At 46.3% G+C, this 24949-nt stretch overlaps 1 non-coding gene and 2 pseudogenes across 1 annotated transcript; 1 reads left to right on the plus strand and 2 right to left on the minus strand.

The window, feature by feature from the left end:
- Nucleotides 1–120, minus strand: LOC141568758 (5S ribosomal RNA; annotated as a pseudogene).
- Nucleotides 121–15702: 15582 nt separating this feature from the next.
- Nucleotides 15703–15824, plus strand: LOC141568767 (U5 spliceosomal RNA; annotated as a pseudogene).
- Nucleotides 15825–20093: 4269 nt separating this feature from the next.
- Nucleotides 20094–20212, minus strand: LOC141568764 (5S ribosomal RNA). The gene has a single exon (XR_012491961.1). It is a non-coding gene; the product is annotated as a 5S ribosomal RNA (ribosomal RNA).
- Nucleotides 20213–24949: the final 4737 nt, after the last annotated feature.

A 24949-nucleotide genomic window follows, 5' to 3' on the forward strand; every position in this document is an offset into this window, starting at 1 on the left:
GAGCAAAAGCCTACAGGTATTCCCAGGCGGTCTCCCATGCAAGTACTAACCAGACCAGACCCTGCTTAGCTTCCGAGATCAGACGAGATCGGGCTCGTTAAGGGTGGTATGGCCGAAGACGCTGGGACCCGGCTCCCGTCGCCCAAGAGCCAATACCCGGCCTGCCTCGTGAGCGCGCGCCATGCTACTTGGCCACTCGGGTAGCGAGCATCGACCGCTGCCGGCTCTGCCAGCACCGCGCCCCCGCCTGTTCCTCGCCTCCTCCGGACGCCGCCGGCGTGGGCGGCGGGCTACTCTTGGCCCGCAGCGAGGCCCCTTCGCGCCACCCGTGGCTCCACGGGCCTCTGTCACTTCCCTGACGGTGACAGAAGTCTCGGCGCCCTGGCATCCTGGGACTCCCCGGGCCCCGAACGGCTTACACCCCGCCCCCCCACCCCAACCCCGCTCACCCCCACCCCCAGCCCCACCTCCCCAGACCCGCCTGGCTGCTCTGCGGTCCCCCGCTCATGGCAAGCGAGGGCGTCGCAGGGTCCTCTCAGGCCCCTCCGGCCCTAGGCACGCGCGGCCCTGGCCCTGGCACTGGCCGGCCCCACCGACTGGCCCAAAGCCACGGGGAGCCACCCGTGCCACCAGGGTGCAGCGGCTCCAGTCTGCCGTCACCCTTCGTCACACAGCCTTCCGTCTGGGCCCTCGCCCCTCGTCAGCGACCAGCGGCCCACCCGATCTCCGGTCCCTTCACTGGCTACACGTCACCTCGCCTGACCCAGGGAGGTGAGAGAGAGGATGAGAGAAGGCCAGAGACGGAGCAAGAGAGAGGCGGAGAGAGACAGACGGGGACTGTGGGGACAGAGTCCCAGAGAGCCGTTTCCAGGCCCTGGGCCTCGCGTGGAGGGGTGCTGCCTCGGGTGGTGCACGGTCATCAGCTGTGACCGCTTGGCCGTCAGCTGTTGCCAGTTGGCCATGGGCCACCCGTACAGCGGCGGTGGCCAAGCTAGGAAGCGCGGATGGTGGACTGCAAATTGCAGAGGGGCGCGGATTGCAGTTGGCCGGCTTGGTGTGTCGGTCGGTTGGTGGGTCGGTTGGTTGGCAGAGAAGCGGCCGGCAGGTTGGGGATCGTGCGGCTCCGGCTTGCTGCGTCTCCGAGCCAGCCGCCCGTGAGAAATGGTGCTATGAGCCCCCTATCCATGGCTCCGTTGGTGTTTCTTCTTGGCCTGGCCATATCCTGCGTTCTTGTGCGGGCAGAGGGACTAGAGTCCCCGCAGGACAGGGACCGACAGACAGAACGGGAGGAGGAGGAGGAGGCAGCGCGATGGAAATATACACGTATATGTGCATGTATGTATCTAGACATACAGAGAGACTCGGACAGAGACAGAGAAAGAGGGGGCTGGCACGCGGGGAGAGAGCTCCTGAGCGAGAGCCACAGCCCAACAGGCATGTCACAGAGCCAGACGGACAGGGGGTGGAGGTTGAGGGGGAGGGACGCACAGGCTGGGACACGGACTGGGACGGACGCACTGAGGCTGTGTTGAGGTGGCAGCTTCTCCACCGGTGTGTGGTCGTGCCCGGGGCTGGGCTCCGCTAAGGAGGCAGTGCCCGGGCTTTGGCAGTCACCCTCGAAGCCCCCGGGGCGGGCCGCCAGGGTCTCCGGAGCACCGGTGCCGGTGGGCTCCGAGCCCCGCCCAGGGTCCCGCCCGCGGGAGGAGAGTGGCAGCCCTAGGCACCCTCGTTGTGAGGGTCGTGTGCCTGCGTGCCTGCTCTTCCCCTTGTGGTGGTGTGGGGAGCTGGAGCATCAAGGGTTAAGAAAATGTAGCTACAAGCAGAGGTTGGGAGGATGGCTGAGGGGAACTCCCCTAAGCATAAAGAACAAACAGACACCTGCTGTTCTGGGAATGGGACAATATCAAAAGGTCTAAAGACAGTCAGGGCCAAACTTTGGAAAAAACGTAACTAATCTGTACTTGCTGCCTCAGCCGCTTTATGTAACCTTCTTGTTTCTGTCTGTATAAAAGCATGCTGAAAAATCAAGCAGGCGCAGCAGTCTAGTCAGAACCGCTCGCCCTCCCGATCCCATCTTTGTCTCTTGTCCAATTTTTTCTCAATCCTCACTCCCCACTTCAGGAACCGTTCGTCTCGTCGGCAGGCTCCGACAAGTGGCGCCCGAACAGGGACCTGAATACTGGGGAATCAGTGAAGGACTCCGCTTGCAAATGAGACGCGTCGAATAAGGTTAGTGAAAGCGGTGAGATACCATAGTCGGGAGTAAAATAAAATGGGACAGGGTCACAGTAAAAGGCTGTTTACTCACATGTTAAGGAGCATGCTAAAAGCTAGAGGAGTTAAAACCAGTGAAGCACAGTTGCTTCGATTTTTAGAATTTGTAGTACAAATATGTCCCTGGTTCCCCCGAAGAAGGGACTTTAAACTTAGAAACTTGGGAAAAGGTGAGAGAGCGTTTACAGGGATATTATGATGCTCATGGACCCTCTGAAGTACCAGTAGATACTTTTTCCTTATGGAATTTGGTTAGGGATGTGATCGATCCTAGACACGAGGGAATCACATACTCTGAAAATGATCAACCCAAACTGGATCCCCCTTGGAAGCAGAGGGGCAAAGATTACAAGCTGCACTCACTTCCCTCTCTGTTCAAATGCAATTAGTCCAGGCTCAACAGACTGGGCCTTTATTAGAATCTCAATCAGAATAGAAGCCTAGGTTACAATTAAGCTCTCCTCCAAGTGTAGTTGCAGGGCTAGATCCACTGCCCGAGGCCCCTATCAACAGATAAAAGATTCAAGCCGCCAAGCTGCTAGTACAGGAGCAACTTAAAAAGGGACACATTGCCCCCTCCAATTCTCCCGGGAATTGTTGTTCCGGACGCAACTGTTTCCAAAGTTCAAGCAGGAGTGCGTTGGGTTGCTGGTCTATTTTCTTCCTATCGACCCCTGCTGCCACGAGTTCACGCCACATCTGTGCGCGTGTTACTCTCTGAGGCCCCGACCTCGCCTTTACCTTTGGTTTGGGCTTCCAGGTCTCAACTGTGCGGACCTCCTGTCTGAACTTCCTTTGCCTCCGGCTTTCAACATCCCCTAGGGTGGCCATGGCAGTTGTAACTTCATGGATCCGTCGCCTACATACGGTGTAAGAATAGCAACCAAGGATCCAAAAGCACTCGCAGGTGCAGTATCCAAAACCAGATCTCTCATGCTGGCAGTAAAAAGCTCGTCATCTGGGCCCTGCATGTTGAGGTTAAAAATAGCATGTCTCATACCCATTTCACGGATTATTTGCGTAAGTTCCGTATATGACTGCCATTGACTCACAGTGTCTGGCAGCTCGCCAGCCTGTTCCCATACGGTGCGTACCGCAGCTGTGAGCCACGCCATTAGAGAATGGTTGCCCTGGTTGTTGGCCAACCTATGGCAGTTTTGTAACCTTTGTCGCAGGGATGGATGCACTGTCACGAAGGCTAGCTTTTCCATCTCGCCTGGGGAGCAGAGAATGCTGTCTGCTCCCTCATCCCATAAACGTAACAGCCAAGCCGAGACTGGCTCTCCAGGGCGTTGTCTGTACCGCCTCCCCAGCTCCTGCAACTCAGTGGGAGTGTATGGGGTGTAGGTAGTGAACTCAGTCACAGCTGGGTTGCCGGCAGCAACGCCCCCAGGGCCCAAAGGTTGCTCTCGGTTTACCCTTTGCTTCAAGATTGGCCGGGCTTGGGGGTTGGGAGCTACATTGTCTCCACTTGCTTCCTCCGCCTCTGCCTCAGAGTCTCCACTGTGGGGCCCCTGTTCTAACAGGCGGACCCGGGCTTCCAGCGCTTCCAACTGGGACACCTGGTCAGGCACCCGGGCCACTTCATTAAGCACATTTTCCGTGTTGAGACTCAAGGCCTTGAGGAACATCCAGCCCACACGGCCGGCTGTAGCCTTCTCCTCCTCTGGCAACTGCTCATCCAGAGCCTGCAGGGCCCTCTCCACACTGGCCGGAGAGCCGTCCATGTCCTCCCACCCCTCCTTGGGGGTCCAACCCTTGAGAACAGTGGCCACCGGACACCACACACTGTGTGGGGGCCATACATCCTCCTGCCCAGAGTCAGACGCCATTCCTACCTGGTCGGAATCTTGCTCACCGTGCCAGGTGTCTGAGTGGAGGCCTCGATGTAAGATGTCCACAGCCCTCGGAGCCTACAGCAGCAGCCCACCAAAAAGCCGGTAATGCCTGCTATGGCCAACAGGGCGGCATGCCATCCGGAGGCTCGAGAGGACCACCAATTCACCGAGGTCACGTCTCTCCCAGGCAGACTGTGCTCCCCTCTCTGGCGCTGCTCCTCATGGGCTTCCTGAGACTGCGTTTTCACACGCACAAACTGCTCTACCATCCTCGGAGAGCCTTGGCCAGCGCCATACCCTGCTCGCTCCGCCATTTGTCGTGCGGGAGACCCTGCTCGCTGCACCATTTGTCATGCGGGGAGGCCTGCAGGGTCTCTGGTCCCGCTCCCCACATAACGCAGGATATGGTGAGGCCAAAAAGGAACACCCACGGAGCCATAGGTAGGGGAGTCATACCACTACGGTCTCACTGGAGGCTGGGTTCACTGGACGTGCGACCTGCTGTCCGTTTGTCTGCAACCCACCGACGACTCTCTTTCACTCTCCTCCACTCTCCTTCGCTCTCCTTCGTAGCCGCAGCAGTTATATTAGCGGCTAATTGGCTAACTGGCTACAGCTGACGGCCAATCAGCCACAGCTGACGGCCATCTACTACCCGAGCCAGCACTCCTCCACGTGAGGCCGAGAGCCTGTAAACTACTTTCTGGGGCTCTGTCCCCACACAGCTGCAGAAACAATACTCAGGCCTCACAGTCCCCACCAGGTACTTGCCCTTTCCTCTGCTCTCCGTAACAGCACAGTTTTTTTTTTTTTTTAAGAGACATTTCTATATACCGACTCTACTTCCTTAACTCCCTTTACTTTTCCTTCTTTGCCAACCAACTAGAACAGCAATCCATTAAATAAAATTGTTCTCAGTAGCAAAGATTGAAGGTTAATTTCTACAATTTCCTAAAGCAAATGGAAAGATGTTAGGAACTTTGGTTGCAATAAGTGCAGAATAAATTAATTCACCTAGTTTTTACCACAAGTACTTGGAATGAGCATTTTGTAACCATTTTGGGCCATTCTTATATTAGCTACATTGTCAGGATTTATGACTTTGATGCAAGATTGATTTGCAGTATACGTTACTATTAGGCAAGATTTTAATACTGCCAGGGATTTGCTACTTCATCCTGTATCATGTGTGCAGAAAAATGAAGATCTTATTTACTGTGGTCCTCTTTTTTACAAAAATCATTATTTTTATTAGTTTCAGGTGTACAAAGAAATGTAACAGTTAGACATTTACACCCCTCACAAAGCGATATCCTCCCTTCCCCAAGCTACTACCACTCTGACATCTTATATAGCTGTTACAATACCATTCACTGTCTTCCTTATGCTGTACTTTTCCCCTCTGTCACAACATATATGCATGTATATGTATATGTATTTAATTATAGGTGAGATGTCCACTACTTTTTCTACCTCAGCTTCAGTGTCCACCATAGTGGTCAGGCATCGTCACAGGCTCCCAGTGAACCCACTGAGAAGGCCAGTGCCCATCTGGCACCTTACATAATCTTTACAACATTGTTGATTATATTCCTCATACTCTGTTTCATATCCTCATGACTATATTGAGTCTCCTAATTTGTTCTTTCTGATTCCTTCACCTTCTTGCCATCTCTCCTCCCCACCATTGAGCAACCAACATTTTTTCCCCTATATCTCTGAGTCTATTTCTGTTTTGTTTGCTCATTTATCCTGTTCTTTAGGTTCCACATGTAATTGAGATCATATGGTATGTGTTTTTCTAAGTCTGAGTTATTTAACTTAGCACAATATTTACAAGGTCCATTCATGTTGTTGCAAATGGTAATATTTAATTCTATTTTATAGCCAAATAATAATCCATAGTATAAATGTACAACAGTTTTTTTATCCAACCATATATTGATTGGCATTTCAGTTTTTTCCGTATCTTGGCTGATGTAAATAGTGCTGCACTAAACATAGGGGTGCATATTTTTTTTCAAATTAGAGTTTTGTATTGTTTAGGACAGATACTCAGGAATGTGATTGCTCGGTCATAAAGCAGTGCCATTTTCAATTTTTTGAGGTCCTTCCATACTGTTTTCCATAGTGGCTGCACAGTGTTCTCTTTTCTCCAAATCCTTGCCAACACTTGTTGTTTGTTGATTTATTGATGATAGCTATTCCGATAGGTGTGAGGTGGTATCTCATTGTGGTTTTTATTTGCATTTATCTAATGATTAGTGATGTTGAGCATGTTTTCTTATGTCTGTCTGTTTGCCATCTTTATGTCCACTTTTTTTTTTACTTGAAAATGTTTTGATCTTTTCTTTTTGTTCTTTTTTTTAATTAAAGTTTTTTGGGGTGACAATTGTTAGTAAAGTTACATAGATTTCAGGTGAACAATTCCGTATTGCATCATCTATAAATCACATTGTGTGTTCACCACCGAGAGTCAGTTCTCCTTCCATTACCATATATTTGATCCCCTTTAACCTCATCTACCAACCCCTTCCCCCCCTTGCCCTCTGGTAACCACTAAACTGTTGTCTGTGTCTATGAGTTTTTGTTTCTCATTTGTTTGTCTTGTTCGTTTGTTTTTGGCAATCCTGCTCCTGGGTATCTACCCCAAAATTCTGAAAACATTTATCCATAAAGACATGTGTGCTCCAATGTTCATTGCAGCTGTATTTATAGTGGCCAAGACAAGGAAACAACCAAAATGTCCTTCGATAGATGAACGGAGAAAGAAGTTGTGGTATATATCCACAATGGAATACTATTTGGTGGTAAGAAAAGATGAAATAGAAACATTTGTGACAACATAGACAGAATTTGAGATTATAATGCGAAGCGAAATAAGCCAGACAGAAAAAGTAGAGAAACATATGGTTTCACTGACACATGGTATATGTCCACTCTAGAGAAATATTTCTTGATGTCCTCTGCCCATTTTTTAATAGAGTTTTTTGGTATTGAGTTGAGTTTTTAAGTAAATTATGGCATTAACCCCTTATGAGATATATCATTGGAAAATACCTTGTCCCACTCAGTAGGATGCGTTTTTGTTTTATTTATGGTTAAGATTCCTGTGAAAAACCTTTTCAGTTTGATATAGTCCCAAATATTCTCTTTTCTGTCTCCTGACTGTGATGGAATACAGCAAGGTATAAGAGAAAACAATGGTAAAACATTATATCAAGCTATTCATCTATGATATGTTATTAATAGATATTCAGATGATGCTGTTAAATAAGAGAACACTGACTTTAGAGGACAGAGGAATTTTCTTTTAGTTTGTTTTTCTTGAAAAATTTAAATAAACCTCCAGTAAACGCATACACAAAAAACAATGTGTTGCCCACTTCTTTGAATAAAATGACCTAATCAGAGCTTCCCACCCATCAGGTGATCCATTGCATACTACTGAGCTGTCAGGGGATCAGTTGTAGCCTTTTCTAGTTACCCCAGTGTTCGCTGTATGAATACAAATATTTTCTATGTGTGCCATGATATGCAGAAGGTAGATAACACTTGTCACTTGTAAATATATATATATATATATATATACACACACAAATACATATGTATACATGTAGACATATATGTCTATATGTAGATATATATGTATACACATATATATCTCCATATATACGTATGTATATATATGTAAAGATACATATATATCAATATCAACATATATAGACACACACACACATATCTATCTTCCCCCCTTTGGCCTTCTTAAAGAACTGACGGCAAAAGTGCTTATTGTCAACACTTTTTAAATTCAGTAAACTTCACAGGGAAAGCAAGTGACCAAATACCGTAAAGGAAAAACCTGTCCTCTTCCATACCATATACAGAGATGTAATAAGTAGACAATTTTAACAGGTACACACACCATTATTTGAGACACTCATTTAGTTACTGAAGAAGGATATTAAACGGTGACTTTCATGATGAGTAAATCAGAAATGAAATAGTCTTATAAAGATAACTAGGTGATAGCTTCCTGCTCTCTTGATTGAGAGATCACTGTCACCTAGGAATTCATCGGAAAGTCACGATGCAAGAGTTGAAACCATAGGGATCATTTTACTAAAAAAAAACTTGTTCAAACTGAAAATATTAATAGAGTCTTACTAACATGAATAATGGATAGAACAGCGTTTCTGCTCCCTCATCTTCTAAATCACTGTCTCGATCCACTACTTCATCTAATCTACTGTTGATTCCCTCTGATGTATTTTTCATTTCAGTTATTATAGTCATTATTTATGATAAGTTCTTTTTTATGTTTTCTCTCTGCGTTTTTATGTTTTCTACCTCTTTGTTGAAGTTCTCCCTGAGAACATTGAGCGTCCTTATAACCAGTGATTTGAATTCTACATCTGGTAGATTTCTTGTGTTCGTTTTGTTTAAGTCTTTTTCTGGACCTTTGTCTGTTCTTTCATTTACCAAATATTTCTTTGTCTCCCCATTTTGGTTGCCCCCCTATGTTTGTTTCTATGTAAGGCTGCTATGCCTCCCAGTCTTAGCAGAGTAGGCTTACGTAGTAGGTGTCCTGTGGGACCCAGTGGTGCAGACTCCTTGGTCACCAGAGCTGGGTGTTTCAGGTGTGTCCCCTGTGTGCCATGCGTGTACCTACCTCTTGTAGTTGAGACTTGATCACTGCTTACATGTCAATGAGAAAGATTGACTGGCTGTGAGGACTGGCTGTGACTACAGTATAGGAGCTGTGGTGTGGGGGGGCTGACCCTACAGAGCACAATTCAGTTTAGTGGGGGTTCAGCTGCCTGTCAGATCAGCCCTTTAGATTTGTCATCCTTGGAGATGGCTGTGTAATGCTCTGGCTCTGTTTAAAGCTGGTAACTGGGCCTGCCAGCCCCAGGGCCTTCTGAAGAAGGCCTCACTGCAGACCAAGTTCAGCTGCAGTCTGTGCCCTGCTTGACGGCACCGGGCATGAGCCTCCCATTAATCCACAGATGGCTGCCACCTGCACTGTACTTGGAGTTGCCTTGAGAGGCCGAGCTCTGAACTGAGGCCAGCTGCCACCAATGCCGGGCTTAGGGCCGCTCAGCCACTGATAAGGGTCATGCTGAAGCCAGATGTTGCTTGTTTGGGTTTTGTGAACCTCTGAGAGATTTTAGGAATGTCCTAGCATGAGTGAAAGTAGACCATTGTAATGGAAAAGCGGCTTGGGTGTGCCTGAAATTTGGGTACGGCAGGGTTTCACAATCACCAGGGCAAATGAACAGCATTAGCCAGTTTGATGAGACTCAGGTGAGACGTCTGTGTTTGTCTGCATGCAGGGAGGGGAAGGGCTCAAGAAACTCATAATGGCTTTCACCTGCTCATCGGTCCAGAAGAAAGCAGCCCCTTCAGCCTTCAATCTGAAGCCAGAAAACTCGGTTCCTCCCCATATGTTCTTGGTACCTTCTGAGCTGCTATTCCAGTGCTGGAGCTCAGAGCCAGTGATTCCATTGGTGGGTAAGTCCATATGTGTTCCCTTTAAGAGGCGTGCCTGGCAGTGCAGCCGCCCTCTGTCACACTCAGTCATAATCTGCCCTGGTCTTCACAGCCAGAAGTCTGGGGACTTCTCTCCCAGCATTGGAGCCCTGGGATGGGGAGCAGCTGGGACACCTCCCACCTCTGGGGAGGGAAACTGCAGTTGAGATATACCTCCGAATTTTTAATGGTCACATGCAGGTGTTGGAACAGCCCATTCCATGTTTCTGGTTTCTACCTCTTTAACTAGTCTCAAGTTGGCTTCTTGTGTATGCTTGTAGGGGCAGGGCTTTCAGTACAGCTGGAATTCAGATGATTCTGAACAATGTTTTTCTTGGTTTAGTTGTGATTGATGTGGTCCTGAGAGGTGAGCACAGTGTTTACCTGCTCTGCTCTTTTGACCAGAAATTCCCAAGCTATGTAACTCTAGAGGAAAGGTGATTTAATCCTCCAGGGTGAAGAAGCTTCTCTCAATTGTATTTGAGGTAATGAAACTGTAAGAGATGATTTTCTGCCACAACGTAATGAATATTTTATAGGAGAAAAATTTCCAGGTTGTGGAGTGTGAATCAAGGCTGAATAGAGAAAAACGCAGCTCCTGAGAACAGGAAGCAGGAGAATGTGGCAAATTATAGTTAAGTAAATGCGAGATCTTAAGATGACATGGAGAGTTTCACTGCCTGGGAAGGTGAGAGGTGGAGTCAATATTGTAGCTGAGCATGTTGCAAAATAAGCATCTTTGACTAAACTATGATGGTCACCCTGACATTACTGTCATGCAGGGTGTTGTGCGGGAGACCCTGCTCGCTGCGCCATTTGTCTTTGATAAGATGACCATTTCATAAAAGTCCTTTAAAGTCTAGCATGAGATACCAAAGGAAACTAAGTTTGGAAACAAAAGAAATTAGAGAATTCATTCCCTAAGTTCTAAAATTGTTGTTTTCAGTAAATGTTACACAGAATTTGAAATACAAATTATTTTTTATATCTAATATTTCTGTGGCTGTTAAATTAATTTTTTCTGTTTAGTATCATATTTCATGTTGAAGGTTCATTCTACATCATTTCTTAGAGGATTTTGATACAGCTTCTTGCATGAACAGATCGAGAAACTTTGTGATGTTTGTAAAGTAGAGGATACGAGAAGTATAGGCATACTAGTAGGCCACATTGGTGTGGAAAGTAATGAATATTTTTATGAATTGATATTCTGTCATTGCATATCCCAGTTGATCGATTCATAACACTTCATCTGTTGACAAATGCATTATGCATTCAACAGAACTCTCCTCACAACTGTGTACTTGCTGAATTACAGGAAAAATTGAAGAACATGATAAATCCTTGTAGCATGATGGTATAAATGTTTCTGATGGATTGCAGTCAAGATATGCTGTTGATTCTATCCTCAGGTTTCCCATCAATCCATTCTTCAGATAAAAAATATTATCTCTGACATGCTCACAGTCTTCTTACTCATTCCTTTGTGTGTGTTTTTTTCATTTTACAAATGTAATTGATGGATTTGATGTAAATGGTATAGATGTCATTGTTTGTATCCATATTTGAGAAAAAAAGATGTTTACAAGAATAAGAAGAAGACATTAAAAAAATGTGTGCTTTAATTGAGATGTTTCTACTTCTGTTTTGACACCCTAAATTTCCCAGTTTGGAATTCCTTATTTAATCGGGTTTCCCAGAAGTTAATTATCACACACGGAGAATTTTCCAGTATTCTGAAATGCTCATTTGAATGTTGCCCTTTACCTAAGTTGCTAACATGTCGACTATGTTTTAACTTGACGTCATGTTAGTGTTGTTACACGAATGACGTTAAGCCAACCTGATGTTCTGATTAGCAGACTATGTGTGTGTGTGGGCAGGCACGCTTATGGTGTCTTTGATTATTTCAAGCGGTGGGAGTAAGTAATCACAATGACTATTTGGTAGACACAATCTTCAAAAACTGTAATTCTGAAACTTTTGGGCCTTAGGGTCCTTTTCTACTATTAAGAATTTAAAAAACAAAAACAGAAAGAATTATTGCGAATTCCAAAGAATTTTGTGTAAGTTGGGAGTATCTGTTGATACCCTGTTTCAAAATAAGGCCTACCCAGACAATCAGCTATACTGCATCTTTTGGAGCAAAAATCAATGTAAGACGTGGTCTTATTTTATGTTCGATAAGACCTGGTTTATAATAGAGTAAAATAAGACCAGGTCTCTTTTTTGATTTTTGCTCTAAAAGACGCATTAGAACTGATTGTCCAGTTAGGTGTTATTTTCGGGGAAACACGATATTTACAATATTAGAAATTATAACAGAAAAATTTAAAGTGCAAGCACACCCGTCATGCACATTCCAGTCACCCTTAGAGAGATGACCCAGTAACCACTAGAGCTATGATGTCACCATGGCTGTGGAACACTCCATGGGACACTGATCAAGAGAATGAGAGTGAAAATGGCAAATGACATTTAGTATTCCTGAGAAGGTAGTTTTGACCTCTTCAGGCCCCTGAACTCATACATCTTGGGACTTCAGGGACTCTCACATGACATTGAGAACTACCTTTGGAAGCCCCATACGGGGTTCATGGATGTGACATGTTGAAGCTACTCCTCATGAAGAAACAGGCTTTAGAGCTTCACCTCTACAGTCGTTTCTTTTGTCTTGCCCTTGTCTTCAAAACTTAATCTGAGAGTTTTGTTTTTTATAAAAGGAAAATAATTTTGTGATATATTCCCTTTCTGTCTTGTGACACGCTGTACCCTTTGGAGGTAGCTAGTTTGGACCTAATCTGATCCTATATTTCCTTGGAAGCAGTAAGATCACCCAAGGCTGTCCTCTGTCATATGAAGTTCTGTTTACTTGAGGCTTAAAGGATGAATTCTGAAGATATTTGTGCATTTAGAAAAGACCATTTCCTTGGAATAAGTGGTCTCTTATTTGAAGTGGTACCATTCATTAAAAGCTTTTTAAACCCATGTTTTACATGCATATTTAAACTTAAAATAGGTGGTGATAATAACAAAGAAATTCATACCCTGAACAATCTTAACTATTAAGAAGCAAAGCTTTGACCTGAAACACATTATGTAACAGAAATCGCTGAGTGGCAACACTTAATTGAACTTATCTATGTGAATGGCAGGTATAGGACACCTAAAGTAACGTGTACGATGAAGGAGTAGCGTGTTTGGGGAAAGGGAGGACATGGGACTGAAGAAGGAAGTTTTACACGATTGTCAAATTTGCGTTATCATTTCCATTTTACTCAATGAAAACTTCTTTTCAGATTCTTCAGAATGGGATCCTACTGCTTTGAGCTTCAGTTATGACACTCGTGAAAGATCCAGGGATTGGAAAGTTGATGATCAATGTCCATTTGCATCACACTCAATGACGCAAAATCTGTCAGCATCCACAGAGTTTGGACACATGATCTTAGTAGATAAAGAAAACACATATTGTAGATAAAGAAAACTCATATTGGAGGTGTGTTCCTATTAGGATATTATAGGCTCTGTGACTTGTGTGAATCACAGCTACCAGGAAACAGAGACAGCAAAGAACATAAAAAAAAAAAAGAAACAGAAAGAGTTTAACCCTAGACCACCTCTGTGTGGCTTCACCATAGTTTTCTGACTTTCCAAAAGTCACTTGTGGCAAAATCTACTTTACATTCACTCCATTTATTCAACAGATATCCAAACGGAATACCTTTCAGCAAGACATTTGCATTCTTCCGGTAACTCCAGTCACATATACGTAAATAAGAAAGACAATGAGTTGACAGCATGATTTCCTTTGGAGTAACACTTAGCCTACGCTGGGGAGTGGGCAGGGGGATTATATGTAGAACGTTGGGAGCAGATTGGAAACATAGGAAGAGATCTGAAGATTGATTACTGAGAGGACACGTGGTTTCTTAGCTTTAGTTGTATAGCCCTGAGTTAATTCCTAAGTATCAGTTATAACTCTATTCAGTGTAACTGAAAAAGACCTTCTGAAACCAAATATTAAAATATTTCTTGGATTTTCTATGGCTTTATGGACCTCAGAGTGGACTTTTCCAGCCGTAATGGATTTTGTTGAGAATTTGCTGCATTGTACTTCCTTCGCAGCTGTGTCCACATAGTCTGTCCCCTCTTATCTCGGTTCTTCCTTAAAGCCCATTGCTGAATCCTCAAAGATGAAAGGAAATTTGTCAGGCTAGTAGAGGAAAACATTTCAGATATGAGGAAAGGTGTACACTGACAAAGGCGTAAACAGTAACACAAATTCTGGAAACTGTGAACGATGTTGCAGTTGAATCTTAGGGTGCTGTTCAAAGGTACTCTTAGGAGGTAGACAACAGAGTACATCATGACTAGACATGTCTGTCCGGTATTTATTTGTTTTGTTCTGTTTCTGACTGTGTTTTCATTGAAGTTGGGTGAATGAATTTGTGAATGGATTTTGACATGTTTATATGCCTTCAGCTTTGTGACATTTGTTATTTCCCAAATGGTTTGTTGAAGTTTTAGGTAATCACAAGTATTTTTTAAGTCAATGTTCAGTGAAAGATTAAGCTTAATTTAAAGTCTCAATTGATAACATGCTGTTTTGTTTCTATAGAGATCATAGTTTTTATCTAAATTACCTGAGTAGTTCATTTGATCTAATATATAGATTTATCCACAGAACTACATTTAAGCATGAAATCAGAGAAAGAGCAAGTGAGGCTTGATGGAAGTGAAAAGAACCACTGTCATGTATGTGAAAATTTACTTTTAAATTTCTAGAATAATGTCGTTTTTAATGCATCAATAACGTAACATGGCCCATTGAAATTAACTTTCAAGCTAGCTTTTTAAGAGTCAATAGGTCATAATTGAATATTATTTTCATCACATTTGAACTGCTTACAAAACTTCAAATATGGTTAGACTCTATAGTTACTTGTAAGTCAATTTTATTCTTGGAAATGAGGCAAAAAAAAAAAAAAAAAAAGTCCTGAATATTGTTTCCTTCCTCGTTGTTTTAACTTCCTTACATGATAAAGAAGGTACCATCAGTTATTGAATCAGATGATTAAACAGTTGAAATTATGAACACAGTACAAATGCTGACCACTGAGTCGGACTTGTGTGAAAGGACTCATCATTCTCAGTGGTTCAAAATTTGGAGTTTTGTATGGCTGCTCACTAAGGCCGAGGTTAGAGATGGACTCTGCCTTGGGACCTCTGTGTAATTGACTTCCGAGTCTACATTGAGGTGGAGGATGGGGTCGTGAAATCAACTCACCTGCCTATTAAGAGAACCACATCCGGCACGATGAGACCTTCTGTTGTTAGGGTACAAGCACTTTCTAGTTTTTCATTTTGGTGTAGATAATTGGTCAATGTTACTCATTGTTTTTATCTGCTCACCTCAGTGGGTATGAGAATCAATTGGAACTGAATGCAACAGGTAACTCTATGAATGCATAACCCTTTCATAGTATATAATTTGAATAATAATTTAGAAATTGGCTTCTCTTTCTGCTTCATGTAAATGTTTTTGGCTCCTAATAGTTTAAAGTTTGCCTCTTCTCCAGCTATTAATCTTTAAAAATGTTGTTAGGTTCACGGTAGGTACTCACTGATTAAGATATGGTGGGGTGACATATTTTAAGGGAGGAAGACTCTAACATTTAGCAATCATCTACTAATTCATTTTTGGGTGGATTTAACATCTAACGAATTGTTTAGTTCAAACAGGGACAAAATTCGATTGGTGGGTTCATGTTTTTCTCTTAATTTAGACTGAGGCACTTTATCTGCCACTTCCTAGTTGTAGTCCAGTAATTTGGGAGTAAGTAAACATCGATTAAGAAGTTTAACACTTAAATTTTAATTATATTCTAATTTTTCTTTGTTCATACTCGATGCTCTAGGTGGCACTAGAGCAACATGACACTCAGAGGAGACGTTTTCCAGGGCACAAAAACAGAATATTACAAGATGCAATTCTGACTAATGACCTTTGCAAACAAAAGGAGAAAGAAATAGATTTTAAGAAAATGAACTCTTTATACTCTGGTTTCTCTCCAAATTGTAGAAATCTTTCGCCTTTTACTAAAGATTTCCATGGAAAGAAAATGAACTCTGAGGTATTTTGTTTAGTCATTTTCAAACACATGTGTATTTGTGTGTGTATATATTTAAAAACCAACACTGTACATATGGGAAATATTGAGGATTTTGAAAACATATGTATGTGTGTATGTGTTTGTGAGTCTGTGTGTGTGTGTGTGTGTGTGTGTGTGTGTGTGTGTGTGTGTGTGTGTTTTATGTGGAGTGACATTTTTGGTCCATTGCAGTAAATGATATTCTTGATTCAAATCCATCTATGTCCAACAGACAAGTGGTGACATTCACAGTGGTCTCATCCATAGTGGAGGCTTTAACACTTTTTGCAGGAATCTATGAGCTTTCTATAATCTCAAAATTATTGCTCCTATCAACAGATTTTCCAGTTTTCAGCAATGATTTCATCCCCTTGCTGTATTAATAGAGAGGTTAGTTTTCATTTCCATTGAGGCTAATGTACAGCCAGGTCAGACCATATTTTACATTCATTCTCCTCCTTTTGATTAAAGGAACAATTTGCTCCAAGGAGTATCCTATTTCAGTACAATGAACTTTTGAAGAAGATTGTATGCCATGATATATATATATCAAGTGATAATTTACTGATGAGTATTTTATTCCTAGTCAAATAGGTCAGTGTATTTTCCCGTTTTATAATTATGGCTACTTTAAACATTATAAAGAGGAAATAAAATTACTGCAGCAGCAAATAATCTCATGAATTTCTAAGGCCTCTTCAATTTATATATTTACACTAGAGGAATTGCTGTGGTTTGGTGTGAGAGCACTATTGTAGAGTCAGAAGTCCTGGGGGAAATCCTAAACTTACTGATCTTTTCAATTTCTCTGTTTTAGATTATGATAACGAACGAGAAGAGCTTAGTGCAATGCCTAGATTTATCAGTTATTAGTAGATGTAATTTTCATGACTGACTATGAAAATACTGGAAAATTAGAATATCTATGGAATATATTAGAAAAAAGAATTTTAGGATATTTAATCTGTCCGAATATATGCAGAGTTAATACTCTTACTCTGGATTTGCTATATTTTCCGACTGGAAACTCTTTTTTAAAGTGTGATTTTTTAATCATTTATAGCTTCTCGTTTTGTATCTTTTCCAAATCTGAGACACTTAAAATTCTCTTATGATTTGAAAATTCTGTTTTCCACTCTCATGGATTCAACCTCTTGTACTAAATTTTTGAACTTTGGAGAATTTATGCTTGTATAAAGTTGGAGGTTTGGGATATCCATTTATTTCAATCAGTGGGATATCCATTTATTGCAACCTTTCATTATATAAACATATAGGTTCTTCTTTAGTTTCAGAGGATATCACGATACGTCATTTCACTGAGGGCTAGTTACAAGTCTTTTTTTCTTTTACCTAGGTTTCTGAGAGTCATGAAAAACAAAAAGATCTGTTGCATGAAATTGCCATACTAAGACTGGAAACAGATAGGGTTAAAAATGCATATCAGGAAATGGAAAAAAGTATTTTGAGGACATTGCAATTGTAAAAGAAAAGAATGACCGTCTTCAAAAGACAATAAAACGGAATGAGGAAACACTAATGAAAACAATATTTCAATGTAATGGACAGCTGAATGTTCTGACAGCTGAGAATAAAAGACTAACCTCTGAAAAGCGGAGTGGAAAACGAAACAGAGAAAGACTGCAAACAGAAGTTGAATCCTGCCATTCTAGACTGGCTACCGCTATCCACGGTCTTGAGCAAAGTCAGAAATCTAAAAGAGGTGTACAGCTTGCTTTCCGGAGAGCAAGAGAGGAATGGTTTGTTTTACGGGACAAAGTGAATTTTGATGTGTCTAACCAAAAAGATAACAATGAGATTCTTTCTCAACAACTTTCTAAGGCTGAAAGTAAATTCAGTAGTCTAGAAACTAAGTGCCATCACACAGGAGTTGCTCTTAGAGAAACGACTTTGGTTTTAGAACGTGTTCACAGAGACCTAAGCCAAACAGAGTGTCAAAAAAAGGAAATTGAACACATGTATCAAAGTGAACGAGAAAAAGTGAACACACACATTGGAAAGCTGGAATCCCTAGAGGAGAGGTGTTCTCACCTACAAAGTAAAAATACATTGCTTCGACAGCAACGGCATGATGCTCGCAAAAAAAGTCACAATGAAAAGAGAGTAATTAGTATCCAAGACGAGTTTCAGGATATCATAAAAATCTTTCAAGCTCAAACTGAGAAACTAGATTGTATGCTGGAGGAGAGAAATAAGGTGTCACTTAAATGAAAGACTGTGTCATCATGAAAACATGAAAGCAGAAAGAGAAGTAAGTATCCAGAAAGAAACATAGTTTTCAAATTAACTGAAAGAAAATTCAATGTTCAGATATTTGATGACGGTGAAATGTTGAATGTAGTTGAATATTAAAAATATATAGACTACAAATACATAGCCCCCGCTCAGGGCAACCGAGGGGGTCGCAGGGTCCTCTCAGTCTCCTCTGGCCCTAGGGATGTGAAACCCAGGCCCTGGCCCTGGCCGGCCCCACCGATTGGCCCAAAGCCACGGGGAGCCACCCACGCCACCAGGGTGCAGCAGCTCCAGTCTTCAGCCAACCTTGGTCACAAGCCTTCAGCGACCGGAGTCCCGCCAGATCTCCAGTCCCTTCACTGGCTACACGTCATGTCTCCTGACCCAGGGAGGTGAGAGAGGATGAGAGAAGGCCAGAGATGGAGCAAGAGAGAGACGGAGAGACAGACGGGACTGTGGACAGACTCCCAGAGAGCAGTTTCCAGGCTCTGGGCCTCGCGTGGAGGGTGCTGCGTGGGGCTGCATTGTCATCAGCTGTGACCGCTTGGCCATCAGCTGTTGCCAGTTGGCCACTGGCCACTGGAGGAGCTGCGGTGGCCAAGCTAGGAAGCGCGGATGGTGGACTGCAAATTGCAGAGGGGCGCGGACTGCAGTGGGCCGGCTTGGTGGGTCTGTTGGTTGGCAGAGAATCGGCAGGCAGGTTGGGGATCGGGCGGCTCCGGCTTGCCGTGTCTCCAAGCCAGCCGCCCGTGAGACATGGTGCTATGAGCCCCCTATCCGTGGCTCTGTTGGTGTTCCTTCTTGGCCTCGCCAAATCCTGGGTTCTTGTGCGGGCAGAGGGACTAGAGTCCCCGCAGGACAGGGACCGACAGACAGAACGGGAGGAGGAGTAAGAGGGAGCGAGATGGAAATATACACGTATATGTACATGTATGTGTCTAGACATACAGAGAGACATGGACAGAGACAGAGAAAGAGGGGGCAGGCACGCGGGGAGAGAGCTCCTGAGCCAGAGCCAGAACCCAACAGGCACGTCACAGAGCCAGACGGACAGGGGTGGAGGTTGGGAGGGACGCACAGGCTGGGACACGGACTGGGACAGACGCACTGAGGCTGTGTTGAGGTGGCAGCTTCTCCACCGGTGTGTGGTCGTGCCCGGGCTGGGCTCCGCTAAGGAGGCAGTGCCCGGGCTTTGGCAGTCACCGTCGAAGACCCCGGCGCGGGCCGCCAGGGTCTCCGGAGCGCCGGTGGGCTCCGAGCCCCGCCCAGGGTCCCGCCCGCGGGAGGAGAGTGGCAGCCCTAGGCACCCTCGTTGTGAGGGTTGTGTGCCTGCATGCCTGCTCTTCCCTTGTGGTGGTCTCCCCTGGAGTCGATGGCGCGTGGTGCATTGGGGTGCTGCTCCCGCCGTCCCCTTGTTTGTCCCGGCTGTTTGTGTCCTGTGTGTCGGGGACACCCTGGCCGGCGGGAAGGGAGGGCTCCTGGCTCTTGTGGGAGACGGGAGGGGACGCGCGGGGGTGTGGGGCGAGGTGCCTGCCAGCGGAGACAGAAGACTCCGGTGGGGCAGGGCGGGAGGGCTACCCGTTTGCCCAAGGACACGCAGATCCTGTGTCTCGGGGTCCAGGGGCAGGCACAGGGATGGTCGTCCCCTGGGCTCGGGTCGAGGTGCAAAGGACCTGCACATCCTGAGATGGAGCAAGACTGGTGGAGGCCTGCGCCAACAGGCAGCCATGGGCTTGGGCGTTGGGGGGCGGGGGCGGCAGGCGGGAGCGAGGGAGCCCTGCGATGGCGGGGGCGGCGGGCGAGAGCGGCTGACTGCTGCAGGCTGACGGCCTGCCTAGCGAAGAGGACTAAGAAGAGGGTATGGGGGAGCCGGGCCGACAAGCCTAGCGTGCGACCCGGACTGCCAGGTTGTACGTCCGGGCGGCGGACCCGCCGCTGGTCAGGGGACCTTCGTTGGGCTGGGCGGCTGCAGAGGGCAAGGGGCGCCAGGGGTTCGGAGGGAGCCACGCGCGGCGGCGCAAAAGGAGAGGCGAGCAAAAGCCTACAGCACCCGGTATTCCCAGGCGGTCTCCCATCCAAGTACTAACCAGGCCCGACCCTGCTTAGCTTCCGAGATCAGACGAGATCAGGCGCGTTCAGGGTGGTATGGCCGTAGACGCTGGGACCCGCCCGGCGCCCCAAGAGCCTGCTCCCGGCCTGCCTCGTGAGCGTGCGCCGTGCTGCTGGGCCCCTCGGGTGGCGAGCATCTCTGCCGGCCGCGCCCCCGCCCGCTCCCCGCCTCCTCCGGACTCCGCTGGTGTGGGCGACGGGCGACTCCTGGCCCGCAGCGAGGCCCCTTCGCGCCCCCCAGTGGCTCCACGGGCCTCTGTCACTTCCCTGACTGTGACATATGTCTGGGCGCCCTGGCATCCTGGGACTCCCCAGGCCCCGAAGGGCTTTTACCCCGCCCCCCTACCGCAACCCCTCTCATCTCCCCCCAGCCCCACAACCGCACACCCCCTGGCTGCTGTGCTGTCCCCACCTCTCAGGGCCACCGAGGGGGTCGCAGGGTCCTCTCAGTCCCCTCCACCCTAGGGACGTGCAACCCTGGCCCTGGCCCTGGCCGGCCCCACCCACTAGCCCAAAGCCACGGGGAGCCACCCGCGCCACCAGGGTGCAGCAGCTCCAGTCTGCCGCCACCCTTCGTTACACAGCCTTCTGGCTGGGCCCTCGCCCCTCCTCAGCAACCAGCGTCCCGCCCGATCTCCGGTCCCTTCACTGGCTACACGTCACCTCGCCTGACCCAGGGAGGTGAGAGAGAGGATGAGAGAAGGCCAGAGACGGAGCAAGAGAGAGGCGGAGAGAGACAGACGGGGACTGTGGGGACAGAGTCCCAGAGAGCCGTTTCCAGGCCCTGGGCCTCGCGTGGAGGGGTGCTGCCTCGGGTGGTGCACGGTCATCAGCTGCGTCAGCTGTTGCCAGTTGGCCATGGGCCACCGAGCTGCGGTGGCCAAGCTAGGAAGCGCGGATGGTGGACTGCAAATTGCAGAGGGCGCGGATTGCAGTTGGCCGGCTTGGTGTGTCGGTCGGTTGGTGGGTCGGTTGGTTGGCAGAGAAGCGGCCGGCAGGTTGGGGATCGGCTCCGGCTTGCTGCGTCTCGAGCCAGCCGCCCGTGAGAAATGGTGCTATGAGCCCCTATCCATGGCTCCGTTGGTGTTTCTTCTTGGCCTGGCCATATCCTGCGTTCTTGTGCGGGCAGAGGGACTAGAGTCCCCGCAGGACAGGGACCGACAGACAGAACGGGAGGAGGAGGAGGAGGCAGCGCGATGGAAATATACACGTATATGTGCATGTATGTATCTAGACATACAGAGAGACTCGGACAGAGACAGAGAAAGAGGGGCTGGCACGCGGGGAGAGAGCTCCTGAGCGAGAGCCACAGCCCAACAGGCATGTCACAGAGCCAGACGGACAGGGGTGGAGGTTGAGGGGAGGGACGCACAGGCTGGGACACGGACTGGGACGGACGCACTGAGGCTGTGTTGAGGTGGCAGCTTCTCCACCGGTGTGTGGTCGTGCCCGGGCTGGGCTCCGCTAAGGAGGCAGTGCCCTTTGGCAGTCACCTCGAAGCCCCGGGCGGGCCGCCAGGGTCTCCGGAGCACCGGTGCCGGTGGGCTCGAGCCCCGCCCAGGGTCCCGCCCGCGGAGGAGAGTGGCAGCCCTAGGCACCCTCGTTGTGAGGGTCGTGTGCCTGCGTGCCTGCTCTTCCCCTTGTGGTGGTGTGGGAGCTGGAGCATCAAGGGTTAAGAAAATGTAGCTACAAGCAGAGGTTGGGAGGATGGCTGAGGGAACTAAGCATAAAGAACAAACAGACACCTGCTGTTCTGGGAATGGGACAATATCAAAAGGTCTAAAGACAGTCAGGGCCAAACTTTGGAAAAACGTAACTAATCTGTACTTGCTGCCTCAGCCGCTTTATGTAACCTTCTTGTTTCTGTCTGTATAAAAGCATGCTGAAAAATCAAGCAGGCGCAGCAGTCTAGTCAGAACTGCTCGCCCTCCCGATCCCATCTTTGTCTCTTGTCCAATTTTTCTCAATCCTCACTCCCCACTTCAGGAACCGTTCGTCTCGTCGGCAGGCTCCGACAAGTGGCGCAACAGGGACCTGAATACTGGGGAATCAGTGAAGGACTCCGCTTGCAAATGAGACGCGTCGAATAAGGTTAGTGAAAGCGGTGAGATACCATAGTCGGGAGTAAAATAAAATGGGACAGGGTCACAGTAAAAGGCTGTTTACTCACATGTTAAGGAGCATGCTAAAAGCTAGAGGAGTTAAAACCAGTGAAGCACAGTTGCTGATTTTTAGAATTTGTAGTACAAATATGTCCCTGGTTCCCCGAAGAAGGGACTTTAAACTTAGAAACTTGGGAAAAGGTGAGAGAGCGTTTACAGGGATATTATGATGCTCATGGACCCTCTGAAGTACCAGTAGATACTTTTTCCTTATGGAATTTGGTTAGGGATGTGATCGATCCTAGACACGAGGGAATCACATACTCTGAAAATGATCAACCCAAACTGGATCCCCTTGGAAGCAGAGGGCAAAGATTACAAGCTGCACTCACTTCCCTCTCTGTTCAAATGCAATTAGTCCAGGCTCAACAGACTGGGCCTTTATTAGAATCTCAATCAGAATAGAAGCCTAGGTTACAATTAAGCTCTCCTCCAAGTGTAGTTGCAGGGCTAGATCCACTGCCCGAGGCCCCTATCAACAGAAAAGAGATTCAAGCCGCCAAGCTGCTAGTACAGGAGCAACTTAAAAGGGACACATTGCCCCTCCAATTCTCCCGGAATTCTCCCATGTTTGTAATTAATTAAAAAAAAAAAATCTGGCAGATAGAGATTATTACAAGATTTACAAAAGTTAATAAAACCATGAAATTAATGGGAGCCTTACAGACAGGCTTGCCCTGTCCTGCAGCCATACCAAAAACACATATAAAATTGTTTTGGACTGCAAAGATTGTTTTATACTATACCTTTAAATCCTGATGACTGCCCCAGATTTGCTTTCAGTGTTCCTTCCGTTAATTTACAAGAACCTTTTAAGAGATATCATTGGCTAGTGCTACCTCAGGGAATGGCTAGTAGCCCTACACTATGTCAAAAATTTGTATCAGCTGCAATAAAACCTACCGAAGGACATTTCCAGATATTTACATCATCCACTACATGGATGACATACTGCCCACTCTTGTGAACCAAAGTTGCTTGCTGCTTTTGCTCATTTACAAAAAAGCTCCACGATTATGGGCTAGTTATAGCCCCAGAAAAATTCAGCAAGTGCCTCCTTACTCTTATCTGGGATATTGCTTAATGCCTCAGGCCGTTGTGCCTCAAGAAATACAAATCCGGCGAGATTGTTTAAAAACATCAAATGATTTCCAAAGGCTACTGGGAGACATTAACTGGATTAGACCTCAGTTGCGGTTGACAACCGGTGAATTACAACCTTTGTTTAAAATGTTACGTGGGAAGCTGATCCTACTTCTCCCCCGAGATAACACGGGAAGAGGCTTTGCTTGTATTTCTCCAGGTCCGGAAGAAAAACCTTTGTGAATTCCTGGTCGGTGTTAAACCATACCATGAACGACAGCCCACAGAAGAGAAGACATCTAGAGATACCCATCCACGCCCCTAGGGTGTGGAAAAGCTCCGCAGCCGCAGAAGGACTGTCCACTTCAGACCCTGTTAAATGGATAAAGACTTTGGGTAGAGGGTTTTGCTGGGGATATTGCTCTTCTGTTTATTGTTCTGTTTATTTTACATAGTCCTCAGATGTGGACAAATAGCCCTCCGACGGGCTGTAAGTGAAACAACTACACGTTCTGTGTTTCTCATGCTTCAAAACAAAAAAGGGGAGATGTAGTCACACAACAGCCTAGCCGACTGTCCCCCATGTCTTTCCTTAAGGAAAGAAGAGTCTGTAAGACTGTGCCTTTCTGGGACTCTGTTCCATTCTTGTGTTTACACCTTATGTCTCTCTGTCTGGTCCCCAGAAGATGGTTTGCAGCCAAAGACGGGTAAGATATCTCACGGAGATACAACCTAAGCCAGGCGGAACCAGTGGGGACCCCAATGAGCTGCCTTAGAAGACCCAAAAGGAGCCTTTCCTCCCTTCCCCTGCCTGGCAAAAGCCACTGCTGTCTCTGGCTTTCCTCTCTCACCTGATTGTGAGAGAAGTCATGAGGGCAATGAAGATCAGTTCTCTCCACTTATCTCAACAGAGCTGTTACAATATGAGTGACTTGACCCTGAGAAGGTAAGACATCATGGGACTTCATGCTTCGGCTGTTAACAGACAAAGGGTGATTGGAATAAACATTTTTCTGCTATGAGGTATGAGTCTCACAGACCGTGTAAGAAAAAATGTTACTCTTGATCTTATCCAGTTTCATAAAGAGGTCTTGACACTGCAAGAGACCTCTCCTTTAAACACCGATATAGCTGATACTCTCAACAAACTTGTCTCTAGTTTTCACAATGTATTTCCATCATACTCTTCAATGCTTCAATTTATGGCACCCCTTGTAATTCCGCTTGTTGTGATCCTCCTGATACTATGTTTCCTCCCTGCATCACAAAAGCTGTGATGGGGATAGTCACAGATATTTATGGAGAAATTCACAAAATAAGGCTCCACATGGCTGATAGACCAAAAGCCACTGCCCTGTCTAACCCCAAAGGAGATCGGTAGCCAATGACGGGTAATGATCAGTGGATGTCTTACGACCTAAGACAGGAGTCGATCGCTTTGTGAAGGATATCCAATGACGGGTAAGTGAGAAGGTCTGTACTGACCACCTAAGCCAGGCACGATCTCAAAAACTAAAAAGGGGAATTGTGGGGAGCTGGA

The sequence above is a fragment of the Rhinolophus sinicus genome, linkage group LG14 (genome assembly GCF_036562045.2).
Source record: "Rhinolophus sinicus isolate RSC01 linkage group LG14, ASM3656204v1, whole genome shotgun sequence".
In the NCBI taxonomy this organism is placed as follows: Eukaryota; Metazoa; Chordata; class Mammalia; order Chiroptera; family Rhinolophidae; genus Rhinolophus; species Rhinolophus sinicus.